This window comes from Delphinus delphis, chromosome 13 (genome assembly GCF_949987515.2).
Source record: "Delphinus delphis chromosome 13, mDelDel1.2, whole genome shotgun sequence".
NCBI lineage: Eukaryota > Metazoa > Chordata > Mammalia > Artiodactyla > Delphinidae > Delphinus > Delphinus delphis.
Genome location: NC_082695.1, coordinates 37,935,930 through 37,958,122, shown reverse-complemented (window position 1 = coordinate 37,958,122; position 22,193 = coordinate 37,935,930). Strand labels below are relative to the sequence as shown.

General features: G+C 39.2%; 1 protein-coding gene and 1 pseudogene across 1 annotated transcript in view; one reads left to right on the top strand and one right to left on the bottom strand.

The window, feature by feature from the left end:
• The window catches only part of GREB1L (GREB1 like retinoic acid receptor coactivator), a 260,164-nt gene extending 241,645 nt beyond the window's left edge, over nt 1-18,519 (bottom strand). The window contains exon 1 of the mRNA XM_060028768.1: nt 18,378-18,519. The gene's annotated coding sequence lies outside the window, so the exon portion shown is untranslated. The remainder of the gene's footprint in view (nt 1-18,377) is intronic.
• A 336-nt stretch (nt 18,520-18,855) lies between these two features.
• The window catches only part of LOC132436597 (proteolipid protein 2 pseudogene), a 106,329-nt pseudogene continuing 102,991 nt past the window's right edge, over nt 18,856-22,193 (top strand).

Sequence of the window (22,193 nt, the reverse complement as noted above, 5' to 3'; positions counted from 1 at the left end):
CACACTAAGTTTTCAGCAGTGGTTAAAAATATTGTCTAAATATATACACAGCACTGTATACAGATTGGTGCGTTATGTATGTGTGTGATACATACGTCAGTGTGCTTCTGCTAACTTCAATAGTTTGTTTTTAACATCTCAGATTTATTTGAAGTGTATTTCTATTATTTGTACTACAAAATAGTACTCAACATCATATTGGAAATTGTTGAACTATTGTTATATGTGCTTCTATAGCATATAAATTTATTTTCTTTTAATAGGATTATATCATATTAGAAAAACTGCTAATGAGAAAAATTAATCCATTAAGAAGCTTTAAAATAAGGCAGCTGAGTACTGTCTGTTTAACAAGTTCTTTTTCTTTAGTGTAAAATAGGAATTTATTTCAGTATTCATGAAAAAAGAAGTAAATGACTATTCAAATTAAAATTCTCTACCTTCTGAGCTCATCTTTAGAATCTCTAAGATAAATTTACATTTAAATGAAACACACACAAAGACAGCTGGACTATCTATCATAACCATCCCACACACATGAGTGTTCTCAGAGACTTAAATCTCTTGTTCTTAGGAGAGAGAAAATTGTGACTTACAACTATTTTTAATCAGTCAGCTTTATTTATACATCATTGCAATAGGATTTATATGCTAATGCTTTAATCTAATATAAGAGTTAAGGGAAAAGTATCTCAACAGTTAGCTCCAAACAAAATTCTACCAACAAAAGTCGACTCAACAGACTTCTCATGCACATAAGTTTCTGGAAAGCTAACTTTTAAATAAGATAAAAACAAAAACTATATCAACAACAATAAATGTAACATGTTAGAATTCAACAGACTAAATTATGATCTTGTTCTTTAATAAGCCCTAATATAAAGGAGTAATAGAGTTTAAAGCTAAAATATTAATGTGTAAGTACTAAGTTCCAGTTATCCTTTAAGTCTTTTTTTTTTTCTTTCCTTAACGTATATCTTCCTTTTTCTGGTGGCCCACAAATCAGGTAGAAAATTTAATTCCATTCAATTCAAAGAAAACTTGTAAAAAGACAACATATTTATAATAAATATGGCACTGATTAGTCTTATTTTTTTATTACTGTACATAATAAGAAACATATATCAAGGGCCAAATTAGAGTGTGTATAGCTTTCACTGATGAAAAACTGACAAGAAACCAAATTTCTGAAGAGTGAATTGTATTTATAAGAAAATGCTTTATGATTGATGCTTTAAATGTTTATTATTTCTCAATATAATCTATATATACATTAGTAAAATAGTAGTGTATTAGTCGTATGACTGTAAATGTGCTTTAAACATAGACTGAAGGTCAAAATAAGCTTTCACTCATTTTCTCTCTCAATGATAATTTCTCATACCTTATATTTACTATATAAAGAACATCTCAAAGGGAGCTTATTTAATAAAATTAATTTATGTTCTACCAAAAAAGAAAAAAAAAAGGATATTAGTTGAATACTTAATGTCCATGAAGTTTCACTAACAAACTTAAGGCTCATACCAGGATTTCCTTAACATCACCAGCACTGTTTCAAATTTTACATTGTGCCTCATGAACAAAGTTTAAAATGTCTTCTAGTTTAAAAAATGAAGTGGACACTAAATTTCCACTAGGTATCAGTTCAACTGAATTCTTTTTGTAATTTTGCTATTTAGCAACAGAATAAATAACATGCTTACATATTATGTTGTATAAATCTTTTACTATATGAGTTATAATTTGAGAAACATAGTTTAAACAAAATTAGATCTAAATCTACCAAACCACAAGTCACGTAACTATCTTAACTAGACTGTAGGCTTCCCAACGTCAGGGATAGTTCTTTATTTTCCTTTCTCTCTCTCCAAGGCACCATTCCAACTATAGGTACTTGATAAAGACTTATTAAGTTGACTTTTATTGTTAATTCCCTGCCCAAGGGAGAATTCTTTTATCCCCACTGGATATAAACTTCTAGCTCAGTAGGAAAACTGTGAAGACAAAAATCATTTTTAAGGAAGTAACAAATGTATTTGATGCAGTAATTACTTTTTATCCAAATGAAAACAGAGAGGCAGTTTGATATTACAACTGCTGCTGCCAATTATTACTTCAAAGCCTTAAAAAAATCAGTACAGGTTAATCACAAACTTTACTCTAAGACAGAATTATGGTGTCTGTTTGCAATACGTGAACTTTAGCTTCCCAAGGGTAAACACCATACAGCTATCTTGTAATCTCCCATGTAACGGTATCTAAAGTAAGTCCATGCTATTTTGATTTTGGAAGACTTATCAATTTAAAATCAAATGAGCAAAATGAATTGTAATATTTAAACAGTACAAAAAATTTGTCCCATTTTCCAAAACACTTTTTCCAGACTACCAATTCCATGGTTCTCTTCCACTATGCAGTATTATCCTGGAAACATATGGCTTTCAATTATTTTTTATTAATTAGGATATTTATTGACTAATTTAAAGCCCATATTACCTAAATTATATATGTAAATTTGTAAATAAGTAAATATGATGATAAACTGAACATGCATGAAGGATTACAAAGACATCATCATTTTGTAAAACTCAAAAAGAAGAGAAAATAAAATGCATTTCCTTTCATCTCTACCACAGTATTGTTTTGGATTTATTTTTTCTTATTAGCATCCTTTATGCAAAAGATAATGCTACTAGCTTCTGAAGGGCCTGGGCCTCATCTTGGTATTTCCAGTAGAGGTGATAAGCTATGTTGTTCCATCTGCTCTCCCTTCTCCCAGCTCCACTGGAGTCAGTGGCTTAGATATGAAAGAAGCTTGGCTCAGGTTAAGGATGAATTCCACAGCCATAGAAGAAAGCTAACAGGTCCCTACAGAGGTCATTCATTCATTTGTTGACAAATATTTATTGAGAGGCAACTATGTGCTTGTTCTAGGTGTGGAGATATAGTAGTGAGCAAAAGAAACAAAGCACTTCCAGTCATGGAGATTTCACTGAAGTTTGGTGAGTAAATCCAAGACTTGACCTCCATTATACTCCTCACCAACCAAGATACTGCCTTGGTACAGTCTGTTTCTCAAAAATTAGGTACTAGGGTTTCCCTGGTGGCACAGTGGTTGAGAGTCCGCCTGCCGATGCAGGGGACACGGGTTCGTGCCCCAGTCCGGGAAGATCCCACATGCCGCGTAGTGGCTGGGCCCGTGAGCTATGGCCGCTGAGCCTGCGCGTCCGGAGCCTGTGCTCCGCAACGGGAGAGGCCACAACAGTGAGAGGCCCGCGTACCACAAAAAAAAAAAAAAAAAATTAGGTACTAAATGATCCCTTGGTGGCCTGAAAGAGTTAATATGCCCTTTATCACCTATGTATGCCATCTTCAGCAAGAGCAGCAACATTTTCCGTAAGATACAATTCCTGATATCTAGATCTTACCTTCTAGTTGAGTCACAAGACAGGTACCCAAGAATGTGACACGGAGGAAAGAACAAAGGTTTGGAATTAGTCACCCCATAGGTTTGAATTCTGACTTTTCTACTTACTACCTATGGGAGCTTATGAAGTTTACTTAAACCTTTCAGAGGCTTGGTTTTCTTAGCTATAAAAATGAGGATCATGATGCATACTTTACAAGGCTGTTGTGAAGATTAGAAATAATATGTGTACAACGCCTGATGTAGTGTACATTAATTTTTATTAATTTATTGGGTTAAATTATTAATTCCTGCTATAAATTAAATTATTAAATAGCAGAAAAGGACTAGGCAAAGAAGCATATATGGGTCATAAAGACCTTTATGGTTGTTTTTTAGTAAAGGTTATGTTTTGTGCCTACACATATTCTCTGACATACACACATACTTTCTCTCTGATGTTCCAGATACATAACTATGGGATGTATTACACTGTTCTGTCACATTTCCTGTTCTGGAGGCAGAAGTTGAGATAAGGCATACCACTGACTCACGAGTCTTTATGATGGCAAAAAACCTCAAACATTTAGAATATGTGAAATACCATAACCCAGACACTACACTTCCAGACTCCGAAAGATCTTTAGCTTTAGATTGTGCATTTAATACCTGCCAATATCAAACAGCTCCTATACATCTTTTGACCAAAATGCTATGAAAATATTATCCCTAATATTAGATTATTTCATTTATATGAATGAGGGGAAGAAAGGTGATTTTTACATGGTCTAACTTTTCTAGAAAAAGAAGAATTCAGTAATATTAGTTGGGAGGCAAAACATTTAATGCTAATTGCTACTCTCTGATGAAGTCTGAGGCCTGTCATTCAGCAAGTCTGGTGAGGGAAAAGAATGGACATTTCCTGAGGGACGATTTTGTACTAGGCATCCTGCTTGGTGTATTGATCCATTATCTCAGAAAAGTGACTGTTTTGGAATCCAATTATAAGTCAACTGTCTTAACATCAAAAATATATCAAGAGTCTCAGTGGAAAATAGTTATTTTTTCAATAAAGATTTTGTTTCTTAAAAAATAAATTAGATTCATTTTGTATTACAAGGTAATGAGCCTACCAGAAAATGTTGTCGTTTGTTTTCATGTCAACCCACAGAATGATACAATCTGTGAAATTATGCACAAGAGAATATAAGAGAAACATTCCTTACATTAGTCCTAAATAAGATGCTGCTGCTCATGGCTACCATTACTAGTAATATTACTATTACTAATATTAGTTATATTATTAGCCTAACTTGATCCTTCACTGTGCTGCAACTTGTGAAGATACAGGTCTAGTCATTCTCTAATATACCAAGACCTTAACCTCCTGCTCCAACAATTCTCAAGCGATTATTAAATAATCAAAGTAGAGGAGAACAGTTACTGGATTCTCTAGATAGAAGGTGAACCCTGATCCACATGGGGAGTTCAGTTGCAACAGGAAGTTTCTCTATCAGCTATGGATCTGGAGGTTTGATTCTCTCCACAAGAGAACCAAAGAATCAGAGCACTTTTAAAATAGCCATTTTAAAAAATGCTGCAAATCCAAACCTTATAGGGAACATCATCATATAATATTTGTTAAAAACCTAACCAGAAAATTTTCAGGTTTATTTCTAACAAACGAAATTGAGGAAAAATATTGTGTTAATACCCTTACCATCATCTGTCTTCTATCACCAATACTGCAGACAGTATTATGACTTTTCAAAGAATTGCCAACTAAATATAGACTGTACACAGTAAATTCTGTAGAATGTAATTAATCAGTCAATACTTTGTATTACTATGTACCCAACATTGTATTAGACACTTTGGAGAATGCCATAGTACCTCCTCTCAAGGGGCTTACAGTCTAACATTCAGGAAAAAAATGCTTTCTGGAAGAGAGATTATAAATATCTATAACAAAAATCTAAAAATGTGATACATAAACTACAAATACTATAGAAGTTTAGAGTAGAAGAAAATTAATGATAACTCCAATATTTAGTATACTTCCATAAAAGAAATAAACTAATAAATAGACTTAAATAATAAACTAATAAATAATAAATAGACCTCATAGTGGTTCTTCAACTTTTTGGGGCATAAAAGTGGCTTGGGGCCAACACTTAGAGCTTGGTATCTGCATTTAAACAGCATTTTCATGTATCCAATAAGTAGTTAATATCCAAAATATACAAAGAACTCATACAACTCAACATTATAAAAAAACAAACAACCCGATTAAAAAATGGGCAGAGGATCTGAATAGACATTTTTCCAAAGAAGACCTACAGATGGCCAACAGGCACATGAAAAGATGCTAAACATCACTAATCATCAGAGAAATGCAAATCAAAACCAAAATGAGATATTACATCACACCAGTTAGGATGGCTATCATCAAAAAAGACCACAGGGCTTCCCTGGTGGCTCAGTGGTTGAGAATCTGCCTGCCGATGCAGGGGACACGGGTTCGTGCCCCGGTCTGGGAAGATCCCACAAGCCGCGGAGCAGCTGGGCCCATGAGCCATGGCTGCTGAGCCTGCGCGGCCGGAGCCTGTGCTCCACAATGGGAGAGGTAACAACAGTGAGAGTCCCGCGTACCGCAAAAAAAAAAAAAAAAAAAAAGACCACAAATAACAAATGTGGGGGGAGCATGTGGAGAAAAGAGAACCCTTGTACAATGCTCGTGAGAATGTAAATTGGTGTGCAGCCACTATGTAAAACAGTACAGAGATTCCTCAAAAAGCTAAAAATAGAGCTACCATACAATCCAGCAATTCCACTTCTGGGTATTTTTCTGAAGAAAACAAAAACACTAATTGAAAAAGATACATGCACATTTATGTTCACTACAGCATTATGTGCAACATCCAAGATATGGAAGCAATCTAAGTGTCCGTCAACAGAAGAATGGATAAAGAAGATGTGGGAGATTATTATAATTATTATAATCGAACATTACTCCGACATAAAAAAGAATGAAATTTTGCCATTTGCAAACATGGATGTACGAAGAGGGTACTACACTAAGTGAAAAAAGTCAAACAGAGAAAGACAAAACTGTATGATTTCACTTATATGTGGAATATAAAAAAAAAACAAATGAACAAACGTAGCAAAACAGAAAGACTCATAGATACAAAGAACAAACAAGAGGTTGCCTAAGGAGGGTGGGGGGAGGAGAGAAATAAGTGAGCGAGATTAAGAGGCATAAACTTCCAGTTGCAAAATAAATGAATCACAAATATGAAATGTACACTGTTGGGAATATAGTCGATAACTATATAATATCTTCATATAGTGACTGAGGGTAACAAGATTTATTGTGGTGATCAATTTGAAATGTATAGAAATATCGAATCACTATGTTCTATAACAGGAACTCACATAGTGTTATAGGTCAATTATACTTCAGAAACAAACCAACAAATAAACTCATAGAAAAAGAGATCAGATTTGTGGTTACCAGAGGTGTGGGGAGAGGGGAGGGGGAATTGGATGAAGGCAGTCAAAAGGTATTAACTTGCAGTTATAAGACAAAGAAGTACTAAGGATATGATGTACAACATGATAAATATAATTAACACTTCTATATGTTATGAAAGTTCTTAAGAAAGTAAATCCTAAGAATTCTCATCACAAGGAAAAAAATTTTTTTCTTTAATTTTGTATCTATATGAGATGATGGATGTCCCCTAAACTTTCTGTGGTAATCATTTCATGATATATATAAGTCAAATCATTATACTGTACACCTTAAACCATACAGTGCTGTGTGTCAATTATAGCTCAATAGAACTGGGAGAAAAAAATAAAACATCTCTAGCTGATTCTGATATAGGTGGCCTATAGTTTAGCAAACACTGTTTAAATAATAGGTATGATTTGCAAGAATCTCTAGAGGAGTGTTGTCCAATTTGCAGTGGTGGAAATATTCTATACCTGTGCTATCCAATACAATAGCCACTAGCCGCATGTGGCCATTAAGCTCCTGATATGCAATTAGTATGCCTCAAGAACTGAATTTTTCATTTTATTTAACTTTAATTAATTTTAATTTAAATAGCCACAGCCAGCTCTAGGGAATAGGAAGAGATTTCTAAGAGAAACATGAGCCAAGCCATAGGTAGGAATGCACATGAGAAAGACAAGAAAGACAACTAATTGGCTTGCCTAAAATAGAGGTTTTATATTAGATTATCATTAGGTCAGATTATAAAGAGCCTTGTAGGGAACTGAAGAAATTGGATTTCATGGCACACACTGCTAGTTGTCTAATCGAACCATCTCCTGATCTTCTTCAATATTAACAACCCCTGGGTTTTACATGCTCATCTCAGAGAGTGGACCTTTCCTCAGGCTCTGGGGTGAATCTTGATTATTCTATACCAATCATGGTATTTCTATTTTCCTTGTCAGCGACTGGCTTACACATGAGCACGTGGTAAATTCTAACCAATGGGATTTGGGACATCTATGTATGTGGGTAAACTCTTTAAAAAGTATTTAGCTTGAAGACACAGAACTTTTTCTGACTCCAGTCAGAACTGTGTGAGGCTTGAATGTGCTGCTGACACCTTGGTATAATGCAAGGACAAGATGGAAGACAAACACCAACAAATTAAGGATGGCAGAGAATGAATGAAAGAACTTGGGTCCTTGACATCATCAAGCACCTGAATTAACCCAAGAATTGCTCTCCCCTCCCCCTCCCCATATATTTTGGGGATATAAGGAATTAATTACTGTTTAACATCTTTAGCTGTTTGTTCAGTTCCATGCAGCTGACAGCATTAGACTGGAATACTAGTGCTTAGGGTGAGAGCCTCTGGGAAATGCTAAGGTAGGCAACTGGAAGCCACTGAAGGCATTTGATCAAGGTTGAGACTGATATGAAATAATGTTCAAGGCTTAAAAATGACATGCATGAAAAATAGGTCAGAAGAAAGGAAAGACAGGGTCAGGCAGACCAGTGTAAAAGGGCTGAATCAAAGCTACCAAAAGATTTTGGAAATATTAGTGAACTCTTCCCATTTGCAAAATCATTAATGAATATAGATTAGTACTTGAGGTAAAACTGGGGAAGTAGCTCATTTTGTAAGGGCAGTAGGATTGTAAGTGATATGTGTCTTTGCTGATTTTTAAAATTATTCTCACACGTTATTATTTCTACTTAAAATCTAAACAACTGAATTTCTCTAAATGCTGTACATTCAATACTTTCTTGAAAATGGAAAAAATTTTGAAATGTGATTTCTCTGCATTAGCTGCAATTAAAGGCATGAAAAGATACTCAGGAAGAGGACAGTAAACCAGAAAGAATGCAGGTATAGCCAGGTGACCTTGGGAAGTCAAGTAAAACCCTGTGGCCCTGTTTTCCTCTTAGGATTGAACTATGGCTCTAAAATCCAACAATTTCTATCTTCAAATGGAAGAAAACCCTTTGGAATAAAAAAAAAAAGTCCTACAATTGATATCAAACTTCAGTTTTCTAAGCTCTGTTCTCACTCCTTGTGCTAAGAGTTGAGTCTAAAAGGGAATAAAAGTCAATCTCCCCTCAAATTCTCTAAGCAAACAAGAAAACCTGGAAAATAATTATGTTTTATAGCTTTAATATAACTTCCCAGAAAAAAGTTTCTGCATAGATTTTCAGTGAATAAAGAAACTAATTCTGGAAATTTCAGTGTGGACTAAAGTTCTATATTAATATCAAGTAGGTGTCAAGTGTAGCTTACTATTATTTTTTTTTTCTTACTATTATTTTTAACTTGCATTTGCAAACAACTGATAAGGCTAAGCATTTTTCATATTTATTGATCATTTGGAATTGTGCTTCTGTGAATGACCTAGGCATATCATTTGTAAACAATTTTAAAATTATGTTTTAGAAAATATTTTTATTATCATTTTGTGAAGAGTTCCTTATATACCAGAGATGCTAATCTTTTGCCTGCATATGTAAAGATTTTTTTTCCAATCTATCATTTGTCTGTAGTATTTGTTTTCAGTTTTTTTGCTTTACAAAAATGTTTTTAAATTATATAATCAGATACGCCTCATATTTAGTATACAGCTCTAGTTTCTTGTTTAGTTAAAATGAATATCCTTCAGTAAAGTTAATGGTTGTTTGTGGAATATGTATACCACAGAATATTATCTAGTCATTTAAAAGAATAAATAAGAGTTATACCATTTGACCTAGAGGTATATCCCTGTGTTTTATTAAGTATTAAGTGAAAAAATAAATTATATATATATGAAATATGACAGTATGTATAAGATGTTGAAGATATACAAGGTTTGTTAGGTTACATGATCATGGAAAAAGTTTTAACAAAATAAACAGCAGATTGGTCACACTGTTGAGGTGAAAAGGGAGGGTAAAGAGGAAATTTAGGCTTCCTGAATTTTTTAAAAGATGTGACTACAGTTTTTTAAAAAACATATGACCCGGGGCTTCCCTGGTGGCGCAGTGGTTGAGAGTCCGCCTGCCGATGCAGGGGACACGGGTTCGTGCCCCGGTCCGGGATGATCCCACATGCCGCGGAGCGGCTGGGCCCGTGAGCCATGGCTGCTGAGCCTGCGCGTCCAGAGCCTGTGCTCTGCAACGGGAGGGGCCACAGCGGTGAGAGGCCCGTGTACCGAACAAAAAAAAACAAAAAACAAACATATGATCCTATCATGTAAAGTTGTTTGTGTTGGTAAATATATATAAATATGCATGGAAATGCATAAAATAATGGCGACCAAAAACATTAATGGTGTTTAATTTAGGATGGTTACATTTCAAGAAGAAGGGAAGAGGAAGAAGAAAAGAAACAAGAGGCAGAGAGAGAGAGAGAGAGAAAGAGAGAGAGAGAGAGAGAGAGCGGGAGAGAGAGAGAGGAGGGACCAGAGAGAAAGAGAATGGAAAAGAAGAAAAAAAGAAAATATGAATTTAAAAATCAATTAAATTTAAATTCGCCCTTTCCAAAAAGCAGAACAGATTGGATGAGAGGGAGACAGAACCCTCAAGTGAAAAGGTTCCCCCATTCTCTGATGTGGGTAAGAATTATGACAATAATCGTACAGTTGCTGAATACTCCAACAGAGATATACACATAAACTTACTATAAGTAGTGTTGATTTAATCAGTTTAAAAATGCAGGAAGTAAATGAGACACTATATCAATTACATCTTCTCATTATGACCTCCACAGGCAGTGGTGAGAATTTTAGGCACACCTCCTCTGCAAAAACTAAACTTAATGGTAAGTGTGAGGTGTGTTTCTAAGACTTCTGTGTCCATAAAAACTACCTGGGAAGATGACTAAAATGCACATTCCAGGGTCCCACCCCAGAAACTCTAATTCAGCAGGTTGAGACCAATAATCCACATTTAACAAGCACCCCAGGCAAATAAGGCAGGTGTTGACAGATCACACTGAAAAACAGTGAATTTAAGGATGTCTGATCTCTTTACAAACTGATTAACCAAAGAATTTGAGGAGTGTGGTACACTAGAGAGAACAAAGAATTTTGAAGTCAGAAGATCTAGATTACAGCTCTGACCTAATCCCCCCTCACTCCCCTCACTAGCCTCTCCTCTTCAGCAGCAGTGGCCTCCTAGTTACCCCTCATGACTGCCAAGAATGCTCTGCCTCTAAACTTCCAATGGTTCAGTCCCTCATAGCCTTCAGGTCCTCACTTAGGTGTCACTTCCCAGTGACACCCTGAAGAGAATCTCAACTCCCATCTCACTTTCTAAGTCCCCTTTCTGCTTCAGTTTCCTCCCTAACACTTCTCACTACCTAAAATATAACATATTTTACTCCGTTTTTCCTTTGCTTATTGTTTGATTCCCATAAGGACAGGGATGTTTGTTAGTTTTCTTCACTGCAGCCTCTGAAGCACCTAGAATGGTGCCTGGATAGAGTTCAAGGAGCTCTCACTTGGCCAAGATAAAACAAATAAAGCTTGAGAGATTCAGTGATAGGAGGCAGATACAGGCAGGAAGTGGAAAGCTTGTTACTACACAGATCGCTGAGCCCCCCCAGGGATTCTGATTCAGGAGGCTTGGAATGGGGTCTGAGACCCTGAATTTCTCACAGGTACCCAGGTGATACTGATGCAGCTTGGCGAACTGTCAAGTGCCTCTGCTTGTTCTTTGGTGAAAGTCAACCTAGTCTACTACATGACAAGAGCTCTAGGCTAGAAAGGGAAAGCTCTGTTATACCTACAATCATTTGTGGGAAGAGAAAATTTGTTCCCCTAATCTCTATGTACCTAAGCTATCTACCCAAATAAATAAAATCATTCGACAACAGGGATATTTTTACATAACAATATATCTTGGATATTTACTGCAACCTAATTTTTAGTAAAAACATGATGTTTAGTTTGTTTCTAATTTTTTACTCTTATACATAATGTTTCAGGTGATGTTTTTACTATCTGCATTTGTTTAGTTATTTCTTTCTAACAAATTCCTAGAAGGGAAATTTCCGAGTCAGAGTTTAGACCAGTGCTGTCCATAAGAACTTTCTATGAAGGAAATGTTCCATATGATCACAGTCCAATACAGTAGGCACCAGCCACATGCAACTATTGAGTACTTGAAATGTGAATAGTGCAACTGAGAAACCGAATCTTTAGTTTTATATAATGTTAATTAATTTAAATTTAAATAGCCACACATTGCAAGGGACTACCATATTGGACAGGGTAGGTACAGACATTTATTTTTATTTTTTTTTAACAGCTTCAGTCAAGGCTTTTTTTCTTTTTAAGTCTTTATTGAATTTGTTACAATATTGCTTCTGTTTTATGTTTTGGTTTTTTGGCCACAAGGCATGTGGGATTTTAGCTCCCCAACCAGCGATCGAACTTGCACCCCCTGCATTGGAAGGGGAAGTCTTAACCACTGGACCACCAGGAAAATCCCAGTACAGACATTTAAAATCTTGATACATGATGTCAAATTGCTCTCCAAAAAAGCTGTAATATTTGCCTTCATTTTAGAGTGTATAACAATAACAGTTTCTTTACCCATTGCCAATGTTAGATATTATTGATCTAAATCTTTATAATCTGAAAGTTGAAATACGTCTGTGGGGTTTTTATGTGCATTTCTTTATTAATAATGTTGAACAGTGTGCTTTTTTCTGTCATCATACTCATTCAAATGCAAATATTTTCACCCATGTTAATTAATTGAGAAGTTGGAAATTATCTGGCTTCCAGATTTGTTTTGTTGGGTCCATATGTTTTCTTTAAAATTTATTACCAACATTAAATTCATACAAAAATATGAATTTCCAGTTCCACTTGAAAAATCAAATGATCTGGTAACAGTGACACACAGGGCAAAAATCAGTGCAGTCTTACAAATCATGCCACCTTCAGACTTTCTGCCCACCAGGACTTATCATCCCTTATTATTTTACAGGTGTCCTGCTTCACTCAGATTACCTGCTTGGCCTCTAAAAGCACCTGAGTTTACAATTCCTGCTCTGAATTAAATTCTGAGAGGTTAAAAGGCAAACGGCAGCTAATGATAATAGCTAACTTTCATTTCATACTTAGCACGCAGAAGTGATGTTATGATATCTCTGGATTATCTTATAACTAATATTTAACTAGCAAAAGAATTACTTTTCTAGTGGTTGTTGACATTTACTACTCCTTAGAGCAGTGGTTCAGCATCAGAAGGGCTGTTAAAAGACAGAACAGGCCCCACCCTCAGGGTTTGGATTGGGCCCCAAGAATTTTCATCTAACCCCAAGCTCCCAGTGCAGCTCCACATTGAGATGAGGCTTTCTCAAAGATGTGGACACTCCTGGAAGTGTAGTGATAATGTGTAATTATGACAACACTGTATGAATTTGTGCATCCTTTTTTTTCTAAAACATGTCCACATTTATTATTTCATTTTATCTTACAACAATTCTGTGCAGAAGGTTGATAATTAGAGCAGTACTTTAATTGTTAATCCCATTTTACAGAAGAAAAGAAAGGCACAAGAGTTAAGAATCTCCTGTAAACACAGAAAAAGTTAAAAGGGCCATAACAATATGTTTCCTAATTCCTAACCTTGGTAATAGAGGCAAACAGTAATCCAGCATACAACCAGAGCTTGCTTTTTATTTTTACCTTAAAAATAGAACCATGCCCAGGAACAGAGAAGACCACACAAGATATGGTTCACAGCAACAAACATTTATCCAGTGCTGATTATGTGTTAATCTATGCTAATTGTGCCTATAGCTTCCACTGTAGGGACTGTTGAAGACACTCATAAAGCACAGCGATAAATTAAAAATAAAATCTGAAACCACAACCTTGCAAAGAGAGTGAATTCTCTATGTCATAGGACAAAAGCAAAGGCACTGAAGGGGTGGGTGGTGGAGATAAATACAGAGCTGGGTAGAAGAGAGGCGTCCCTGTGGGAGCTTCACATCTGGACTTGGAGGAGTTGCTATCACCAGTCAGTCAAGAATGGGAGGGAAGGAAGAGTACACAATAGGAAGCCCTCCTGGGGCTCAGGAGCACAAAGAGCTGCTGTTATCCACATTGGGTGTGTGTTTGCCAGAAATATCAGGGCTGCTGGAACTCCAGAACTTACAAGAGCATGCTTTTGTGTAGTCTAAATTACCTTGACTGTATAAGAACTCAAGTTAGAGGATATAACTTCATTATCCATTGGTAGCCAAAAGATAACATGATTAGCGATCATGAAACTTTCTCTGATTTTTTTCCCCCAAGTTTTAGGAAGCATTCCTAGCAAAAATCCACTAAATTGGGTCATAATAATGCTAATTATAAATCAGCCCTTCAAGGGAAAAAAGAGAAGATTGCATTTTCGCTTAAATAGAATTGATATATAACGTTATTTATTAATTTTAACAGCTATATTTTTAAGATTAAAAATAATAATAATGAATAAAAACTACCATCGGCTGAGAATACAAGAAAACCACAACTAATCTGAAAGAACCTATTGGAAAATTTGGTTCACTTATTAGTGTTGTAACTGACCTGTCCTATTTGTCTGTCTTATAGTCTAGTTAAAAATGACTGAGGTGATGAAATTTCCACCACTCCAAGTAGAAAACTGTAGCAATACTGCTGAGAAAACTAACTCTCAGTTTACACAAGACCAAAGAAATACAAATCAAAACAAAGGGATACAATTTTACACTGATCAAATTAGTCACAATAATATAAATGTTTAAAATTACATAAATAAAATTACATAAGCACACGCATTGTTGTTGTGTGTAATTTATGTAATCCTCCTGGAAAGTAATTTTGAAATTACAAAAATTTCCTAATTAAAAACAGAGCTAACATTTACATGTGTTTTCATGCATTACTGCTTTTTATCTTAACCTTGTAGAGAGCTATTACTATACCCACTTTACAGATTAGAAAACTCTAAGAAAATAAGTTACTTGCCCAATACTACCCATAAGTGATGGAGCTATGTTTGGACACTGAACCTTTAATTTTAGAGCTCACCTATACTGCTTCTCTAGGGAAATAATTCTAAGTTCTTTTTTTTTTTTTTTTAATTTTAAAGAAGAAGAATAAGAAAGTCTCATTCATGTGGGTGGCCATTATATTTTTTTAAAAAACTGGAAAATCATAAAATAGAGAAAGAGTTAAGTAAATCATGATACAATAAACTAATTGCAAACAATAGAAAGTAAATTATGGAAAAATGTTTATAAAAAAATCAGAGTAAAAATGTGCCTGCAATATGGTAAGACATCTGTAAAAATACATATTCATATGGTAAGGGTGGGAAGGAAGATGCAAAAAACAAAAACTATTCCATTTTAGAAGAACTTCATTACTAGTACTAGTACTTAATTTTCTTTTGTTTTTGTTAGTTTTGTCAATCAAGATTTCTCTAAGCACCCTTACAAATCTACCATTCTAGTTCATATTTCTTATCACCCCAATCAATCAATTCCTAAAACTCCATTATAATTTATTTATATTACTGACATTCAAACTAATTACATAATATTCTTTATTATTGACTCAGAATCTTCAAAGTATGAGATCTCCTTCTTTAACATGAATGATTTTTGTAACCCCCACTTACGATGTAAGTTTGAAATCCCTTAACTGAGATCATATATAGTGATTAAAATCACCTAATTCTTTTTACTTTCATAACCTTGAAATCACTCCTCAGCTCTCAGCACCCATCCAGGTATCATTAGTTTCAGGTGTTTTAGAGATTAGAAAACTTTCCTGCTAAGAACATGATCTCTAAGTGAATACTTATAAAGTAACTAAAATAGCTTAGCTATAAGGATTATTCATTTTCTAAATACTTGTAGAATCACTAATTAAATTATGTAAAGTCCCTTTGAAGTAGGTCAATGAACTTTATTTCCACATTACCAAAAAGAAAAGTAAGAGTTTGGTAAAAATAATTTCCCTAAAAATGGCACCGTGAGCTGTGAAGAAAATTCACTTTCCTTAGCCATACAAGGTGATGCACAGAGGGCCATTCAGGGTTTGGCCTCTATCAGTAACATAAACAGACATTTTGTGGGAAAGTAAAGTAGCTGTTCTCCAATGATATCAATCTCATAAGAGCAGAAATGTTGTTTAAACATCTCTGACTTCCTCTTTATGAATCTACCATTTAGGATTTTTTTTTTTGTCACTCCACTGTCTAATACCCACAGATCCAACTGGTTTATCCTTAGCCAATCTTAGGACACCTACAGAACTACCATTTTACCAAAAATCACAGGATTTTGGAGTCGGAAGGACACTCAGAAGCCACATGGTTCAATTCCTTTATTTAACTGGGGATGGAAACAAAAGCATTTCTTAGAAAGTTACTTCATTTAGCTAGTTTATGGCAAATTCAGGCCTGGAACTAAGAGATGTGACCAAATGTCTTAAACTTGGCCTCCGTATTTCTCTCATACCATTGAAATTTTTATATTATCTCATGTCAATGGGAGTATTCATATATCCTTTCAATGTCTTCAGATGTGCACTGCACTGGATAGAATGAACTACAGTTCTCATTCTCTACTTCCTAAAGAGCTCCAAAATGGAAGAAAAATCCAACAAAGGTTACAAAAAACCAGGTGTAGAGAAACTGGTGATGGAGGGAGGGGGGAGATAACAGTTTAATAGTTCTGCTTTGCACTGAATACTTGTTCTAAGATTTTTAAGCACTCTGATAAGTGCCTTAGGCTAAATAAAAGGATCTAATATCATCAGGAGTGGATATCAAATTAAGAGCCATCACCACTGAGACACAGTTCAGTCTTACGTATTCAGTTCCCTTCATCCTCTATTTCCACAATGTAATTCCATTCTAATAGAAGGCTTATGGAAGGATATACAATTGAGGAGAGTGGTTGCCTCTGGGGAGGAGGACTAGGGCATTGGGAGTACGGGTCTCTGAGACAGAGGGCGTACTTTACACTGCTGTTTGCAATTTCTACCCTATGCATATAACTTTCCGATATTCATTAATTAAAACTTGCCCTTTAAACACGTGCCTACACGCACGTAGTTCTAGTACTATTTTTAATAAAACAATTTAAATTTTTTCTCCATTTTAAGTTTTCAGTATTGCAATTTGTAAAACTACATAGAAATATTCTGAAAGAAAAGGAAGCAACACAGTCACAAAACTCAAAGAGAATTCCAGGATTTAAAGTTTTTGTTTTTGTTTTTTTTTTTTTTAATGTTCAGAGGAAAGAGAGGTTTCTAAGGGCGGCATTTAATTCAAAAACCTTTTTCGGACAAGCTCTTCCCCATATTTAAATGGCTAGATTTTAACATGAGACTTAAGCGGGTTTTCCCACCTCAAGGGCGAGGCGGAGAGGGGACTCTTACGGGGTGAAAAACAGAAATTAAAATGTGATTTCTATCTTTTCAACAGGAGACAGAAGGCCGCGGTGGGGATAAGGACCTTGAAACAGTCACGTTCCTTGAGGAAAGGAGAGAATCGAGGAGTTTCTCCGGGATCCGGGCTCCGTCGCCTCTGCGGGAGGCAGCAGCTGTCCCCGCGCAGATGAATCGGATTCTGGACCCGACTTGGGCTCCGTTTAACTGAGAAGCCCCGCGAACTGCATCTGTACCTATCGCTTCTTTTCACGGAGCTCGGAAGAGGGACTGAGGGAATTGATTAACAAACCGCCTCTTCATCACCCTCCCCGGCCAGGGCACACACCGCACCTCGCTGTCTACTCGTGTCAGGGTCAGCTGTCAACACAACCCTTTGTGTCTCATTCAGCACAAGAGTGGTCGTCCTCACTCACTCACGAAAAAGGGAAATGATGGCCGGAAGACACGCGCGCGCGCTCGTGACCAAGTGACATTTGGTGTGGAGCAAAGCAGCCCAGGGACCCTGAGCAAACGCCCAGCCACCGCTGGACGCTCTCAACTCTGCCCCTCTAAGCTCTCTCCATCCTCCCGCGTCACCTCCGCGCCTCCCTACCCACCGTCCCCCCGCCCGGGCCACCCCCCTCAGCAGCCCTCGGGCTGGGGGAGCCGGTCCCGGGCGCTCCCCGCCGCGCCGCTGCCTCCCTCAGCCCCCTCTCGGGCTCCCTCGCTCCCGCCACAAAGGCGGCGCCGAGAGCCGGGGTGACAGGCCTTTGGCCTCCGGGCGCGGACCGCACGGGCTGGGTCTCCTCAGGCGGCTGACGCGAGGGTTCGGGTCCGGGACTGGCACGGGCGCCCGCCCTCGCCACACAAACGAACCGGCGCTCACACCCCCGCTCCGCCTTCCGATCCCTCCAGAAAAAGTCAGCCGCTGCGCCTCCCCGCGCAGGCAGGGTGTCCACAGCCCGCCAAAGGGCAGCCCCTGCCGGGCAGAGGCGTGCACTCGCGCCCGGCGGGCGACCTCTCACCTCCCCGCCTCCCCGCGCCCAGAGTCCCCGCAGCCGCTCACCTGGCCCTGGCAGCGCGCGAGGGCAGAGGACCAGGGGTGGCCCTCGCCTCGGCGGGGCTCGTCTCCCCACCCCCAGTCCGGGTCGCAGCGCCGCGCTCCGCTCGCTCCGCCGCCCTCCTCCGAGGTGCTAGCGCCGCCGGTGGCTGGCGTCTCTCTGGCAGGCAAGCTGGCCGCGCGCTCAGTTCCCCGGGGCGGAGCGAGGCGGCGGCCGCCGCGGCCGGAGGCGGATTCCTCAGGTGCTGCCCCTCCCGCTTCCCCAGAAGCTCCCCGGCGGGGACCCCCGCGCCCCCTCCCCCCCCGCCCCGCCTCTCGGTCTTCCGCCGCCTCGGCGCCCGCGAGGGCCCTTCAGGGCTCCCTGGCCCTCCGGGAGTGGAGTGGGCGCACGGTTCCCTGCTCACCCTCCGGGAACGCCCCCTCCCCGTGTGGAGCCCGCAGCCCAGTGTGCTCGCGACTCCATTTCCAAACTCCGCGGCACCAGTGATGCGTGTGGCCACTGAGGGGCGTGGAGGGCGCGGGTGTGTGGAGGGGGTCTTCTGGGAAGGAGGCCTGCCCCCCGGGGCGGCTGACGCGCGCAGCCAAGAAGAAAAATGATTTTCTCGCCGACTCCACATTCATTCACAGAGTGCTCTCGCCTCATTGCGCGATTGCTTTCTCTGTCCTCTGGACGGCGGCGAAAGGGCCCTAAGCGTGAACTCGGTCTGGGCGATGGTGGGTCAAAACTCCTTGGCCTTTTGCATGAAGGGGAGTGGGGGGGGGGGGCGGGGGCAGGATGGGGACAAAACCAAACCGACCCGGGAGCTCCGGCCAGAACCGCCTGGGCGCCTCCTGAACGAGCACGCCCTCCGGCCCGCCGACCCCGGCCGGGCGCTCACGGAGGCTGCCTGCTCGCGGTGGCTCGCCCCGAGCCTGCCGGGACGAGAAGGCTCTTCCGCCCGCAGAGCAGCCACTAACCGCGGGCCCAGGGCCTTGACGGGCGCGGCGGGAGCAAACGTTCTCCAGAGATGCTGAGGCCCGATAGTGACAGATGTGTCTCCACTTTTCACAGCTGGTGGGTTTTGTTATTAGAGCTGTAGCTTCATTTTTTTTTTAAACTGTCGTTGTTGCCAGAGATGGGCGACTAGACTCCTTTACTGATGGCCCACACCCTGGAAGAAGCAGGTCCATGCTGGATGTGGTGGAAGAGTCTAGGTTAAGAAAAGTTGATCAATTTGTAGTGCCTTTGGGGCCCGTATAGACCCTGGTCAGCTGGTTCCTGGCAGTGGGGATGCTACGGCCGTGCCCGGCCCCGAGCAGGTTGGTTATCAGTCTGTTGTTTCGGTATCATTGTCAATTATCGTTTAAAGACAACTTCAATTAAAGTAGATCTCATATGATCCCTAAGTCAGTGGGTTTTGTTTGCTCGTGTTGCTCTTTTTTTTTTTAAGAACCGAAATGCATTTTTTTCCTCCCTGTTTCTCTTTTGGTCAATACAGACGGAATTGACTCTGACTGGAAGTCCGGAATCACCAGAAGATAACTCAAGGCATAGTTCAGTTGTGACTTGCAAAAAGTAAGCGATTTGTTTGTGATCTGGATTGTCTTCTCTCCCTCCTCCACTGGGAACTCATGCCCAACTGCCATCTTTTTTTTTTTAATCGTTTTGTTCCTTATGGGGATAAGGAGCAGAAATGGTTTTTGCTTTGATTTACAATTGAATCCCTATTGTCCAGTCTTTTAAAACACATAGGAACACTTTTATGTGCCACGAGGGCAGGAACCATGTCTTTCTCGTCATGGCTGTATTGCCACAGTCCTGGATCTTGCACACAATAGAGACTTACTGAATGAGATCAATGTGGTTTTTAAATAACTACAACACAGAAAGGTGCAGCTGATTAAGAGTATAGCTCAGGTATCCAAAAGGAATCAAATGTCAAATTCAACTGGAAAACCAGTCATACATGTGGAAAAGATAGTAAGTAGAAACTTGAGATTTCAAGTTCACCTCCATGAATAAAAACTTAGTTCATGAGAGGTTAAAGCGGGTGAGAATCTTTTGAAAAACCCAGTCTGCCACACGGTCTGTAGAGTTGAGGAGGGGAACAGCTTCCATTTTAAAGAAAAGGGAACTGGGAACAATGAGCAGCCTTTACATAAAACCACAGTGCAGTTTTCTGTTAGTTTAGTTCAAGGACCATTCATTGAGCGCCAAACACAGTAGACTCTGAAGATGTGAAGGTAAATTTGGCACAGTTGCTCAAGGACGTTAGACTAATATTACAGAACTCTGGTATTCATTCAACAAATATTTATTGAGCACCTACTGTGAGCCAGATGGCGAAGTGAGAACTGGTGATTCATCAGTAAACAAAACAAGTCCCTAACAAGGTTAAAAGTTAGTGATGGGGCTTCCCTGGTGGCGCAGTGGTTGAGAGTCCGCCTGCCGAAGCAGGGGACATGGGTTCGTGCCCCGGTCTGGGAAGATCCCACATGCCGCGGAGCGGCTGGGCCCGTAAGCCATGGCCGCTGAGCCTGCGCGTCTGGAGCCTGCGCGTCCGGAGCCTGTGCTCCGCAACGGGAGAGGCCACAACGGTGAGAAGCCCGTGTACCGCAAAAAAAAAAAAAAAAAAAAGTTAGTGATGGTAATCTATCTATGTTCTGGTAGTCTGAAAACGTTTCAGTGTCCCATTCATTAGATAACAAACTCCCTTGCCTTGAATTTATTTGTGTATATGTCTTGTCTCCTTTTTGACGTTTATGTATCCCTCATCATGCCCAATAGACTTCTGTGATTATAAAATGTGACAGAATTAAGTGTAAACACTTCGGAGTTAGGCCCCATAGTTTTGAATCCTGGCTCCAAGACTTACCTATTATATAACCTTGACCAAGTTACTGGACTCCATCTCAGTGTCCCCATTTGTAGAGTAGCATCATGATAGCACATACCTCAGGGAGTAGCTGTGCGGATTGAGGCAATGCATAGTGCCTAGCCGACTACTGCGAATCCCTCCTCTTCTCCATAACAATGATTCCCAAATGCTTCTCACAGATACATGCATTAGAACCAAGTTCAGTGAAAAATATGACTCAGAGCAGTCAGGGTCCATATAAATGATGGAATCCTTCTGAGTGATTATTAGGAAGATCCTCCGTCTCAGTGATGGGGGAAGTTCTATGATTACATCCTGGTTCTGCTCTCAAGAATGAATACCCTTTTGCATTAATTTCTGTGACCCTTGGCTCAACACTCTGGAAGTCTCTTCCTTGTTCATTTTCCTCTATGGCCACATCTGAAGTGGTTATTGGGAGACTTCACAGTTTTCACAGCCCATTTCCTGTTGGTTCAAGTTCGGGGTCCTGAGAGTTCATTTACAGTTAGTTTTTTTTAAATTGGGTTTGCGATTCGGCCATACAATTCCCTCATACACTTAGTAGACTTCATATTTATTTGCTTCCATTGAGTTCTGTGTGCCAGTAGTCCCATGTAAAGTTCTTTCCTGGGCATAGTTTCAAATAATTGATTTCTTTGCTTCCTCACCCTGTTCCTTTCTCTCTCAGCTTAAGGTTTGAGACTTGGTGGCTCAGCATCCTGTGTCCCATCATAACCATTATCTTCTATGAGGAAGGGATACTATTTTCCTACTCAAAGTCAATTCACTGGTTTCACTACTGAATACCAACCTCCACCCTGCCACCATCATCCTCAGAGGGTAAGACCCACTATGGGGACTTGAACAGTGGTCTCTCCAATTCCAGATGGGATGTCAGTTATCGATGCTGAATGATCTAGATCTCCACTTATAAATATGAGCAGATAAAAAATATCACTAATCC